This window comes from Callorhinchus milii, unplaced genomic scaffold, assembly GCF_018977255.1.
Source record: "Callorhinchus milii isolate IMCB2004 unplaced genomic scaffold, IMCB_Cmil_1.0 Scaffold4, whole genome shotgun sequence".
NCBI lineage: Eukaryota > Metazoa > Chordata > Chondrichthyes > Chimaeriformes > Callorhinchidae > Callorhinchus > Callorhinchus milii.
The window spans coordinates 2,864,763-2,876,814 of NW_024704745.1; positions in this window are offsets into that span (position 1 = coordinate 2,864,763).

The following is a 12,052-nucleotide window of genomic DNA, read 5'->3' on the forward strand; positions in this document are numbered from 1 at the left end:
TGCAAGTTGTTGTTGTTGAGGCACCTCGAAGGGCTTCACAGAGTGTATTGTAAGTTGGGCTAAACGTGGCAGCCAATTACAACAGCAGTGTCCCACAAATAGTCACGGATTGAGCGACCAAATTGCTTTTTGAAGGGATTAATACTCCTGGAAAGCCATCCGCCAATCAACTAACAACTGGGTTCCTACTTACTGCTGGGTAAACAGAATCCAGTGCCGGATTATTAGATGCAAAGTCCAACAGATGAGATGTTGAACCAAGGTCCTCTCTTTAAGGTTCCACAACGCTATTTCAAAAGAGATGGGAATTTTTCCCAGTTAACATTCTCTAGTTCCCATCATAGCTTTTGTCATGTTCCGATTGTCTGCCGCTTTTGCCTTCAACTATACAGTCATTGCATTTGACAGTAATTATCAGTAAAGTGCCTTGATGCTAAAATTGCTCTATTGAACAGAAATGTGATATAGCATTATTACTCCCTGTGCTTTTAAGATAAGGGTGCTTGATCTTTTATATAACACTCATGCATCTTACCACATTGATTTTCCACGTTATAATGAAAATGATGTAGTCATTCCTGAGGTGCCTTGTATTACTCAAGAACCGTTTAAAATCTCACAGCAAACAGAAGTGAAAATGGCTTGAGTCATTTTTTGCTTATCTCATGTCATTGTGTCAGAATCAGAATTCGATTTGATGTTTGCTTGTTGGGACACAGAAGGATTCATCTGAATTGTTGCTCGAAGCTTTCCTTCTCTTTTCTTTCCTTAGGGGAATCTAAAACGTACGAGCAGACAGGACCTCAGTTTAAATCTCGGTCTCCTCTGAAGGACAGCACCCTCAACAAATGCAGCACTCCCCCAGCCCTGTATTGCAATGTCACAAATACAAACAGTAATAATTTGATACACAAAGTAATAATCCCTTCAAAAAAAAAGATGAATAATAATAATAATTTGGCCACTTCAATCCACGACTGTTTCTGGGACACAGCTGTACACAATTGGCTGCCGCGTTTCGCCCACAAAATACAGTTAGTTTCACTTTACAGTGTATCCTGTGAAGCGCTTTGAGAGACCTCAAAGACGTGATAAGGCACTATATCAAATGCAAGGATTATTATTAATATATAATTATTATCACCGTTGCGTATCAGGCTGGCTAAACTTGTACGAATCTCATCTCTGAGACAGAAGGCAGGGAGTTCAAGCCCCACATCATCTAAACCTCACAAGCAGTCTAAACTCATTCCAACGCAGTGCTGGAGGAGATAAAATTGATCACTCACTTCGTGACTCTTTGTGGGACGTTGATGAGTGCAAATTGGCTGCTGCTTTCACCCACAAAACACACAGTCACTACATTTTACAGGTTCTCCTGTGAAATGCTTTAGGACATTCTCACAACGTGAAAGATCCTATACTATACGCAAGGATTATTAGAGGTTACAATCAAGAGTTTCTGAACCGAACTACAAAGAATTCCACATACATGTGGCAATTTCCCTATGTCTGAAAAGGAATATGTATTCTCCCCAGAGGGACGTATCCTGGTTATCTTATCCCAGAAAGTATTAGGCGCAGGTTGGCAAGAACCAAGTCTTGGGGACCCCAGAGTGTGAGTTGGGGGTAACTCGTCTCTGGTAATAGCAGGCTTTGAATCTCTTACAGTTGCATTGCAGCAATATTCTCGTATCATTGTTCTTCTCTTTTGCTTTAGCTCCCGTATTGGTGGGATCGCTGGAACCTGGAACAGTCGGGGTTGAGCGGTTTGTTTCACATAACTTCGGGGACCAGTCCTGCCTTCCTGGAGGAGAGGAAAATGTAGTCGTTCTCTCACTAACGCCAACCGAACACTTGGGGCAAACAATACAAGTCAGGGATTTGGATTCGGGGGGGGGGGGGTGGGGGGGGTCGGGATTAGGGAGAGTTGAGGGCAGGGAGGGTAGGGGTAGGAGGGTGTCCAAAGGCACGGTTGAAGAGGAGTGTTTTGACATGTGCCTTGAAGGAGGCAAGGGAGGGAGCGAGGCGAGGAGAATTTTGGATGGAGTTCCAAAGGGTGGGGACAACTGAAACGAACTCAAGACAAAGTATAGCTTAGCGACACCTCTTTTAGAATCATGGAATCCTACTGCTCAGAAGGAGGCCATTCGGCCCATCGTGTCTGAGTCGGCTCTTTGAAAGAGCTACCAACAAGCCCCACTCCCCCGCTATCTCTCCATAGCCTTGCAATTCTTCTCGTCACCTCCTTTGAGGTCCTGCTCTTTAGCCTTCTCCCTAGCTTCTAAAACTCTACTGGATCTAAACCCATTTATTTTTCCTACATCATGGATTCCAAAATGGACCACGACTTCTGGCTGTTCCCCTCACCCCACATAACCCCCCACCCCCCTCCCTCCGCAGAATATTTTGCACCCGTTCCGTGATGTCTTCAACCTTCACACCAGGGAGACAACACACCATGTGAGACTCATGTATGCAGTTGCAGAAATGTCTGTCTATCCCTTTGACTGTTGAGTCCCCAAAGGCAAGTGTAACAGCACTCTTCCCTGCGTCCCCAGGTGCATCGATTTGCTTTTGAATGCCCTCCCTAGAGGTGTCATCATCCTCACCGGTATTCAGTGCAGAAAACTGGTTTGTGTGTGCTATACGCTCAGGGGTTTTCTCCTCTTCCTATCATGCCGGGTAGTCATTCATTCTCTCTCCTTCTGAACTCTCTGTGGCTGTGGGATGACCACCTCCTGAAACCTGTGATCCATGAAATTTCCAGCCTCCCATACGATGTGCAGTGACACCAGCCTCTCCTTGAGCTCAGAAACCCTGAGTCGAACAGCCGGAGACTTTTCATGTATGTCCAGGACACGCAAAGCATCCTGGAATTCCACATGGCACAGGAATCAATACAATACAAAATTACATTTGCACGGTGCCTTTCATGTCAGGAGGACGTCCCAAGGCACTGGACAGTCAGATATTTGGACCCGAGTTGGGGGAAAGTCAGATATTTGGACCATCCTTGGGTAGAAGGATGGGCAAAGGCTCAGTCGAATAGGAGGGTTTTGAGATGCGCCTTGAAGGAGGCAAGGGCGGGAGAGAGGTGAAGGGAATGTGGGATGGAGTTCCAAAGGGTGGGGGCACAAAGGCTGAAGGCCCGGCCACCAATGGTGAAGTGGGTGGGGCGGGACCCTGGAGCACACACTAGGTCTCAGCAGTATTGTGGTATTCCCAAACATTTTTTTTTATTGTTTGTTTATTTTTGCACCTTCTTCCCCCTCTACACCAAATTCCCACTCTCACCAAATTCCCACTCTCACCAATTTCCTTAACAGCAGTCTCACTCTGTTCCACCCGGACCTATAACTGGACCAAACTCTGAACCTCCATATCACCAGTTCTGGCCAGGCTCTACTGGCTCACCATCACCAAACAGATCGACTTCAAGATACTCACACTCGTTTTCAAATCCCTTCATTCCCTGGCACCTCCCTATTTCTCCAACCTCCTCTCTCCCCAGTCCGCCTCCGCTCGACTGGCACCGGCCTCCTGCTCGTCCTTCACACCCTCTGCTCCACCATTGGAGATTGTGCATTCAGCCACTACGCCTTGAAACTCTGGAACACTCTCCTTCAAACCCTTTGCCTTGCCCCCTCTCTCCCCTTTATCAAGTCCCGCCTAAAAACCTTCCAGTCACCTCTCCGGAACACAAAAGTCAGGAAGTTATGATGAATACTGGTTAGGTCTCAGCTAGAGTACTGTGTTCCACACTTTAGGAAGGATGTCAAGGCATTGAAAAGGGTGCAAAGGAGATTTACCAGGATGGCACCGGGAATGAGGGACTTCAGTTATCAGGAGAGGCGAGAGAAGCTCGGATTATTCTCCTTGGAGCAGAGAAGGTTAAGAGGAGACTTAATAGAGGTTTTCAAAATAATGAGGTGATTCGATAGGGTGAACAACGAGAAACTATTTCCACTGGCGGGTGGGTCGGTAACCTGAAAACGCGGAATTAAAACAGTTGTTAAAAGAAACAGAGGGGAGGTGAGGAGAATATTTTTCACACAGCGAGTTGGAATGCATTGGAATGCATTGCCTGAAAGGCTGGTGGAAGCCGATTCCATAACAACTTTTAAGAGAGAAGTAGGTAATTATTTGGGGAGGACAAGTTTGCAGGGCTATGGGGAGAGAGCGGGGAATGGGATTGATTTGGTAGCTCTTTTCAAAGAGCCGGCACAGACACAACGGGCTGAATGGCCTCCTTCTGTGCTGTATAATTCTATGATTCTATGAATAATTGTATTCAGAAGTACTTCATTGTATTCAGTACAAGTGTTTAATGGTACTTAGCCGCCCAGAGGATGGGTGTGCGCCAGTGTGTGTGAGCGCCATTATCTTCACCACAGATGGAGTTGCCATGTTCAGTGCCACATTTTCGTAATATGGATTGAGTGAGGAGAAAGTTATTGGTGTCAGACATCGTTACATTCGACTTGTGTATAATTCCAGAGAATACAGTACCAAATTACATTTACACAGGGCTTTTCATGTCAGGAGGACATCCCAAAGAATTTGGACCCGAGCTGGGGATTGGGATCAGGAAGGGGGGAGGGCAAGGGAGGGTATGGGTAGAATGGTGACTAAAGGCACAGTCGAAGAGGAGGGTCTTGAGACGGATCCCGAAGGAGGCAAGGGAGGGAGAGAGGCAGAGTGACTGTGAGGTGAAGTTCCAAGGGATGGGGGCAGAGAGGCTGAAGGCCTGACAGCCAATGGTGTTGCGGAGCAGAAGGAGCAGACAGGCTGATATGGGATAATAGACGCAGGTTGGCAAGAGTCCAAGCTTGGCGCAGGCACCAGAGGGAATGATTTTTTTTGTTTAGGATCATTCTTTCACAAACGGGATTTCAATTGGGAGCATAAGGATGTAGCCTCTCGAGTGTTACTGCCATTTGAAAGGCTAACTCTTACACCCGCGAGGACATTTTTCTTTTATTTAGCCAACATCACAAAGGTTAGAGAGATAAAAAAGGAAGTCATAGAATCACATATTACAGCAGAGGAGGAGGCCATTTGGCCCATCGTGCCTGTGCCGGGTATTTGGAAGAGCTACCTAATCCCACACCCCGTTCTTACCCAATATCCTTGCAAATTTTTCCTCTTCAAGTACCAATCCAATTCCCTTTTGAAAATTGCTAGTGGATCTGCTTCCACCACCCTTTCAGGCAGTGCATTCCAGACCGTAACAACTCTCTGAGTAAAAACATTTCTCCTCATCTGCCCGCTGGTTCTTTTGCCAATTATCTTAAATCTGTGTCCTCCGGTTACCGGCCCACCCGCCCGTGGAAACAGTTTCTCCCTGTCTACTCTATTGAAACCCCTCATAATTTTGAACACCTCTATTAAATCTCCCCTTAACCTTCTCTGCTCTAAGGAGAACAATCCCAACTTCTCTAGTCTGAGATTGAAGTAGATTAAAAGAGGGCCGTGATTGTGCTATCAGAGGGGCTGGCCTGAAGCACTTACCTGAAATTAAAAGGATTCAGTTAATTTATATTATTCACCCCAAAAAACGACTCCTTGAACAAATAACCACACAACTAAGTTCTAGACTGATCAGTCATTGAATAAAATGTCACTGAGGTGTTGCAATGGGGTTCGCTATGAGTCTGGCAAATAATCCAGCCCAAGTTCAAAGCGAGACATGATAGATTGTGCGGTTTTTTTTTTTAATCGGAATCTGATTCAATGCCCTGGTCTTCCTTACCACACATTCGGTCCCTGACCGTAGATATACCTAAAAACAGGCTATTTGGCCCACCTTAGATTATGTGTCAGCCTGGTTCAGTGGTCGCACTCTGGCCTCTGAGTCAGAAGGTTGTGGGTTCAAGCCCCCACGTCAGGACATGGAATCACATAGTCTGAGCTGAAACTCCAGGGCAGTGCTAGGGGAGCATTGCATTGTCAGAGGTGCCGTCCTTCAGAAGAGATGTTAAACTGTTCAGGTTGACGTTAAAGATCTCCCCCGGCGTTGTTTGAAAAGAGAAAGGAGTTTGTCTCTTTCTCCCGGGCCAACAATCCCTCAAATAAAATTGGTCACTCAATCCTCGGCTATTTGTGGGACACTGCTGAGCGCAATTGGCTGTCACAATTCACCCACAAAATCCACAGTCACGACACTTTCCAATATATCCTGTGAAGCGCTTTGAGACATCAAATGCGAGGATTATTATCATTATCCTCCAAATTTCTGTGCCATCATCTGAAGCTGTGCTTTCACCCATTAACAGTCCTAACCTCACTGCCTCAATCCCTCCGCCTCGCCCCCTTCTTTAGCTTCTATCTACCTCTCCCGGTGACCTGGTCAGCAATCCTCCAGGTAAAATTGTTCATTCACTGTAATGGCTAGCTGTAGGACATCCCTGTCCACAAATTGGCTGCTGCTTCGGCAACAAAATACACATATTTTAATTAAATTATACTTTATTGAAAAACTCCGCACGGCGCCAAATGCAAGGATTCTAATTATTTACTGTTAGTCGAGTTGGAATTTTTTTTATTTTCTCTCTTTCTGGACTGGATTTTCCAGTCGAGATGAATCAGTCTTTGATAACTTACTGTATGTGATTACTCACAGATAATGTATCTGTCTATCTGTCTGTCTGCTGTCTGTCTATCCGTGTGCCTCTCTGTGTGTATCTACCTGTATCTCTGCCACCCTTCTAAAACCTTTTGCATACCCGCAGACAGACAAGTAGGCAATCTAGGCTAGTGCCCCTCACCTCTTCCACACATCCCCCACCCACCTGTCATGCATAAAAAAAATTCTGTTTTAATTTTGACTTAAGTCTATCAAATGAGAAGTGAAAGTAACGTAATGAATCATTGCCTGGAAGGGAGAGAGCGAAATTAATCTTGAAAAATCTGGCTGTTGATGGGAGATTCCCATTTTTAAAAAATTAAAATATTGTTACTTTCACAGCCCACAACTTTCAACGTTAATCTTTCCCCCACCCCTCTTGCGTGTGTGAGACAGAGAGAGATGGATAATTCCTCCAACTGAGGTTAATACACTGCACCTTGTCTACCTATGGATTTAGGTGATTTTTCGCAACATTTCTGAGGGTGCAGAATTAGAGGCTAATAATAATATCTATGATGATAAGAATTCTTCCCTCTGAAAAACGCCCCCAAAACTCAAAGCGCTTCACATAATTTTACTGTAAAGTGCAGTGACTGTGCATTTGTAGGAGAACGAGGTCACCAATTTGCACACAGCAATGCCCTACAAGCAGCCACGGATCCATTGTATCTAAAGGCCCACGGGGCAACAGGGAAACCTAATAGCGCCACAATCTTTGCAATTGTTTCTTGAAATTTAAGATCACGCAGAGCATTGGAAAATTCTTCTCTTTATTTTTAAAGCTGTTTTTCCCCAGTGCTTCCAAGTAGGACTGAACTCAAGATATCAAGAATTCCGATAATCGGCTTAACCAAAGATTTAAGACGATAGTTTGAAGGTGAAGTGATTATAATAATAATCCATGAAAATAATCTTTGATATATTTCTTTCACATTTGGAGGACACAACAAAAGCCTTCACATGGTTTATTGTAATATGGATATGGGGCAAAGGTGGGTAAATCGAGTTGAGATGCAGATCAGCCATGATCTAATAATAAAAATATTAGGCGCAGGCTGGCAAGAGCCAATGCTTGGGGACCCCAGAGTGTGCGTTGGGATAACTGACGGAGTCTAACCAGCTAAAACCGCGTGGCTAACCATTGATATTGCTGTCCGGCAAGCTTTCCCGCTGCTTGTCCAGCCAGGACCACCCTATCTGTGAGGGCTTTTGCTCGCATTGTTAACAGGAGCTGAGTGGGAGGATTCCCTGCCCCCAGTGACTGATCTGCCCTTCCAGGTCCTGCCTATGAGCCAGGCCGGAGTTCTGCTGACCTGGACCGGAGACCGCCACAGAAGACTGACTTGATTCTGACATTCCATTGCCAGGCATGTCACCTTGGTGCCAGTTCAGTTCCAAGGAGTCCCTGCTTACCACCACGTGCCCCCCCCCACCCCCCACACACACACACCCTGGGGGATGACAGTCTAATAAAATGACGGAACAGGCTCAGGGGACTGAATGGCCTACTCTTGCTCCTATGTTCCTAACATGGAGAGATTGTGCATTTGTCGGTGAAAATGCCAAGCAATTGCACATGGTGAGGTCTCACAATCACCCATGACATGAATTCTAACTGTGAGGCTGTTGGCCAGGACACCGGGCGACAGAAACTCCTTTCCCTTTTCGAGCAGTAGTACCACGAGATCTTTAATGTCCACCTGAACAGGCATCACACACAACCTCGGTTTAACACATCTCATCTGAAGGACTGCACCTCTGACCATGTAACAGGCCCCCACTATTACATTGGAGTGTCAACCCGGACTGTTCGAGTTCCATTTCCCGACTTTCCATTTCCATTAGGTTGGCTGTATATTTTGTGAGTCAATTGCGCGCAGCAGTGTCCCACAAACAGTCGGACGGGTAACCAAATTACTTATTTATTTGTTTTAAAGTGATTATTACTTCCGTAAAGTGATCCGCCAATCGACTAACAACCAGGTTCCTACTTACTGCTAAGCAAACAGAGCTGTGTGGAGTTAGGAAACTTGCCTAAGGTTTCGCCCCTGCCCGGAAATCAAACCCGAGTCCTCTCTGGTCTTCCTCGCTGGTCTCCCCAGCTCCACCATACACAAAATCCAATTAATTCAAAACGCTGCTGCCTGAATACTCACCCCTCATGAAACTCCCATCACATCAGTCCTTCCCAGGCTCCACTGGCTCCCAATTACCGAAATGGATCGATTTCAAGATCCTCTCACCCATTTTCAAATAACTTAATTCCTCACAGCTCCCTACCTCTCTGACCTACTTACCCCCCACTCTACCATCCACTACCTCATCTCAGCTGTCCCTAATCCCCTCCAGTCCACCATCGATGGCCGTGCCTCCAGCCACTAAGCCCCAAAACTCTGGAACTCTTTCCCTCAATCCCTCCGCCTCGCCCCCATCCCTTCCTTCCTACTTTCAAATCCTACCAAAAGGCCTTACTTTTCGATCGTGCTTATGGTCACCTCTCCCCTCCCTCTCCCCCTGGCTCGTTGGCAGACTCCGCTAATGTGAAGCCCTTTGGGATGCTACCCCACATGATAACCCTGCTACATAAATGCAAGTTGTTGTTGTTGGTGAGCGCTCTAAACACTACACCACAGGACATGTTGCGCATGTGTGTGGGTGTGTGTAGTTTGTGTGGCTTGTGGGTGTGTGGGTGGGGTTGGGGGAAAATGGGGGGAAAAGGGGTCAACTGCAGGAAGACTGCAGATACCTGTGGAATCTGACTCCAGTGTGAGTCATTGGATGGAGAAATCAGAATGGGGGTGGAGGGGAGGTGGGGGCGAGGGGGCAGGGGGCTGCTATCAAACACAAAAGGAAGTATGACTACGTTTATGGAGACGAAACCTCTTTAAAACTGTTGTGTGAAGCAGTGTGAGAACAGACCTTTACCCTGCAGAATTTCCCCTGACTCTTTCACTCTCTCTCTCTCTCTCTCTCTCTCTCTCTCTCACTCTCATCCTCACTAAACCCATTCCCTCGCACTTCCTTACCTCTCCGACCTGCTTAACCCCCACTCCACCACCCATACTCCCATACTCCCCAAGGCTCCCAACCTCTGCGACTCTCTGCTAGCACTGATCGGACGTGGGCAAAGCACATCTCGCCACTGAAGGGAAGGCTCTGTATCACATGTTCTGCCCTCAGTCTATCTTCCTCCTTCTCTTTCTTAGAAATCAACTTCTATCACTCACTAACAATATTGGTGAAATCCAACAACAACAACATATTACACTTGTATTGCTCATTTCCCGTTGGGAGGACTTCCCAAGGCGCTGGACAATCAGGGGTTTTCAGACCTGAGCCGGGAGTTGGGGTTAGGAGGGGTGGAGGGTGAAGAGGGGGGTGGGTGGGGGCTGGGGTTGGGAGGGTGGCCGAAGGCGCAATCGAAGAGAAAGGTCTTTAGACAGGACTTGAAGGAGGCACGAGAGGGGATGAGGTGGAGGGATCGCGGGATAGAGTCCCAGAGCGTGGGGGCAGAGATGCTGAATGGCCGACCGCCAATGCCAAATCCAGATTGGCAACGCAACACTGGGGGTCCACTAAGCGAGTTGTGTAAACTGGGTGCAAACACGAGGGCCAAGAGCGCTCGCCTCGCCAGCAAGAGGACTCTGGTTCGATTCCCGGGCAGGACAAAACCTTAGGCAAGTTTCCTTACTCCACACACACGGCTCTGGTTATCCAGCAATAAGTAGGAATCCGGTTGTTAGTCGATTGGCGGATCGCTTTTCCTGGGATAAGAGTCCCTTCAAAACAAAACGTTTTTTTGTAAATTTTGGTCATTCAATCTGCGACTGTTTGCGGGACGCTGCTGTGCGCAATTGTCTGCTGCGTTTCGCCCACAAAATATACAGTCGCTGCACTTCAGAGTAGATTCTGTGAAGTGCTTTGCGATGTCTTGAAGATGTGATTAGGCGCTACATCAAATCAGGTGGGCTGCATTTTCGGAGGAGACGTTTAAACTGAAGCTCGGGTCTATCTGTTCTAGTGGACGTCAGATTCCACAGCACCCATGGAAAAGAGAAGAGAGTTTCTCCTGGCGTCTTGACCGACAAACCCCCACTAGTCGTTCATTCACATTCAACTAATTCAAAATTCTGCTGCCCGCATTCTCACCCGCACTAAACTCCGTACCTCCATTATCCCAGTCCTTGTCAAACTCCATTGGCTCCCTATCGCAGAGCGGATCGATTTGTATTTAAAACCCTTCGTGCCCAGGCTCCCTCCCGTATCTCCAACCTGTTCTCTCCCTACATCACTACCCGCTGCCTCCACTCCACTGGCTCCCGCCTCCTGCTATCCCTCCGGAACCTCTGCCCCACGATCAGCGGCCGTGCTTTCAGCCACTGCTCCCCGAAACTGTGGAACTCCATCCCTTCCCCTCCCTCTCTCTCTCCCCCATTTTCAGGTCGCGCTCTGGGTCAGGCTCCACCACCGTTAAGTGCTCCGAGGCACCGTCCGATGAAACCTATCACCGCTATTAATTATCAGCCACTTCTGGGCAGCATACCTCTCCCTGTAAGCAATCTCTCCCTCTGTCCCTCCAGGGAGAGAGAGTACGCATCCCATTCCTATCCAACAATCTATCTCTGGGATTTCCACGTAGAGGTGGGATGCATGGAATTCTCAGCTTGATTGGATACCCTCAGGCGCGGTGATGGGTTTCCACATATAATAACAACAATCCTTGCATTTAAGTGATAAGCGCCTTATCACTTCTTCAAGACGTTTCAAAGCGCTTCACAGAATATACTGTGAAGTGTAGTGACGTATATTTTGTGGGCGAAACGCGGCAGCCAATTGCGCACAGCAGCGTCCCCCACAAGCAGTCGTGGATTGAAGTGACCAAATTATTATTTCTTAAATTTTTTTGAAGTAATTATTAGCCCCAGGAAATGTATCAGACACCCGGCTGACAACCCCCAAACCCCAGCCCCGCCAAAAAATGTCATATCCGAATGCCATCATTTTCCGTCTTTACGAGTGCGCAATTTCCAAGAACAGCCTCGAGCCCAAAAAACGAACGAAGAAACAAAAAAAAAAGTCCATGGACTGAAAGCAGGAGGATGGTGGTAAAGAGAGCTGTAAAGAGGCGAAAAAGAAAGGCCACCAAAACCGGAAGTAACCCAAAGTAACACAAATCAAATCAAATCAAGAAATGGGTTCTATTCATAGCAGTGACTGATTTCTCTTTGGCCTCATTCGCGCACACACTCGGCCGGGAAAACTACACACGGTAGCATCAGAAAAAGTGGAAAAACCCCCACCCACACGTTGCCCTTTCAGACCAGTCCTTGGTTTCCAGCTCACCCCCCCCCCCACCCCACCACCACCACCACCAACCAACCACTCTTCTCTGAACCCCACCCTCCTCATATGACTCTACCA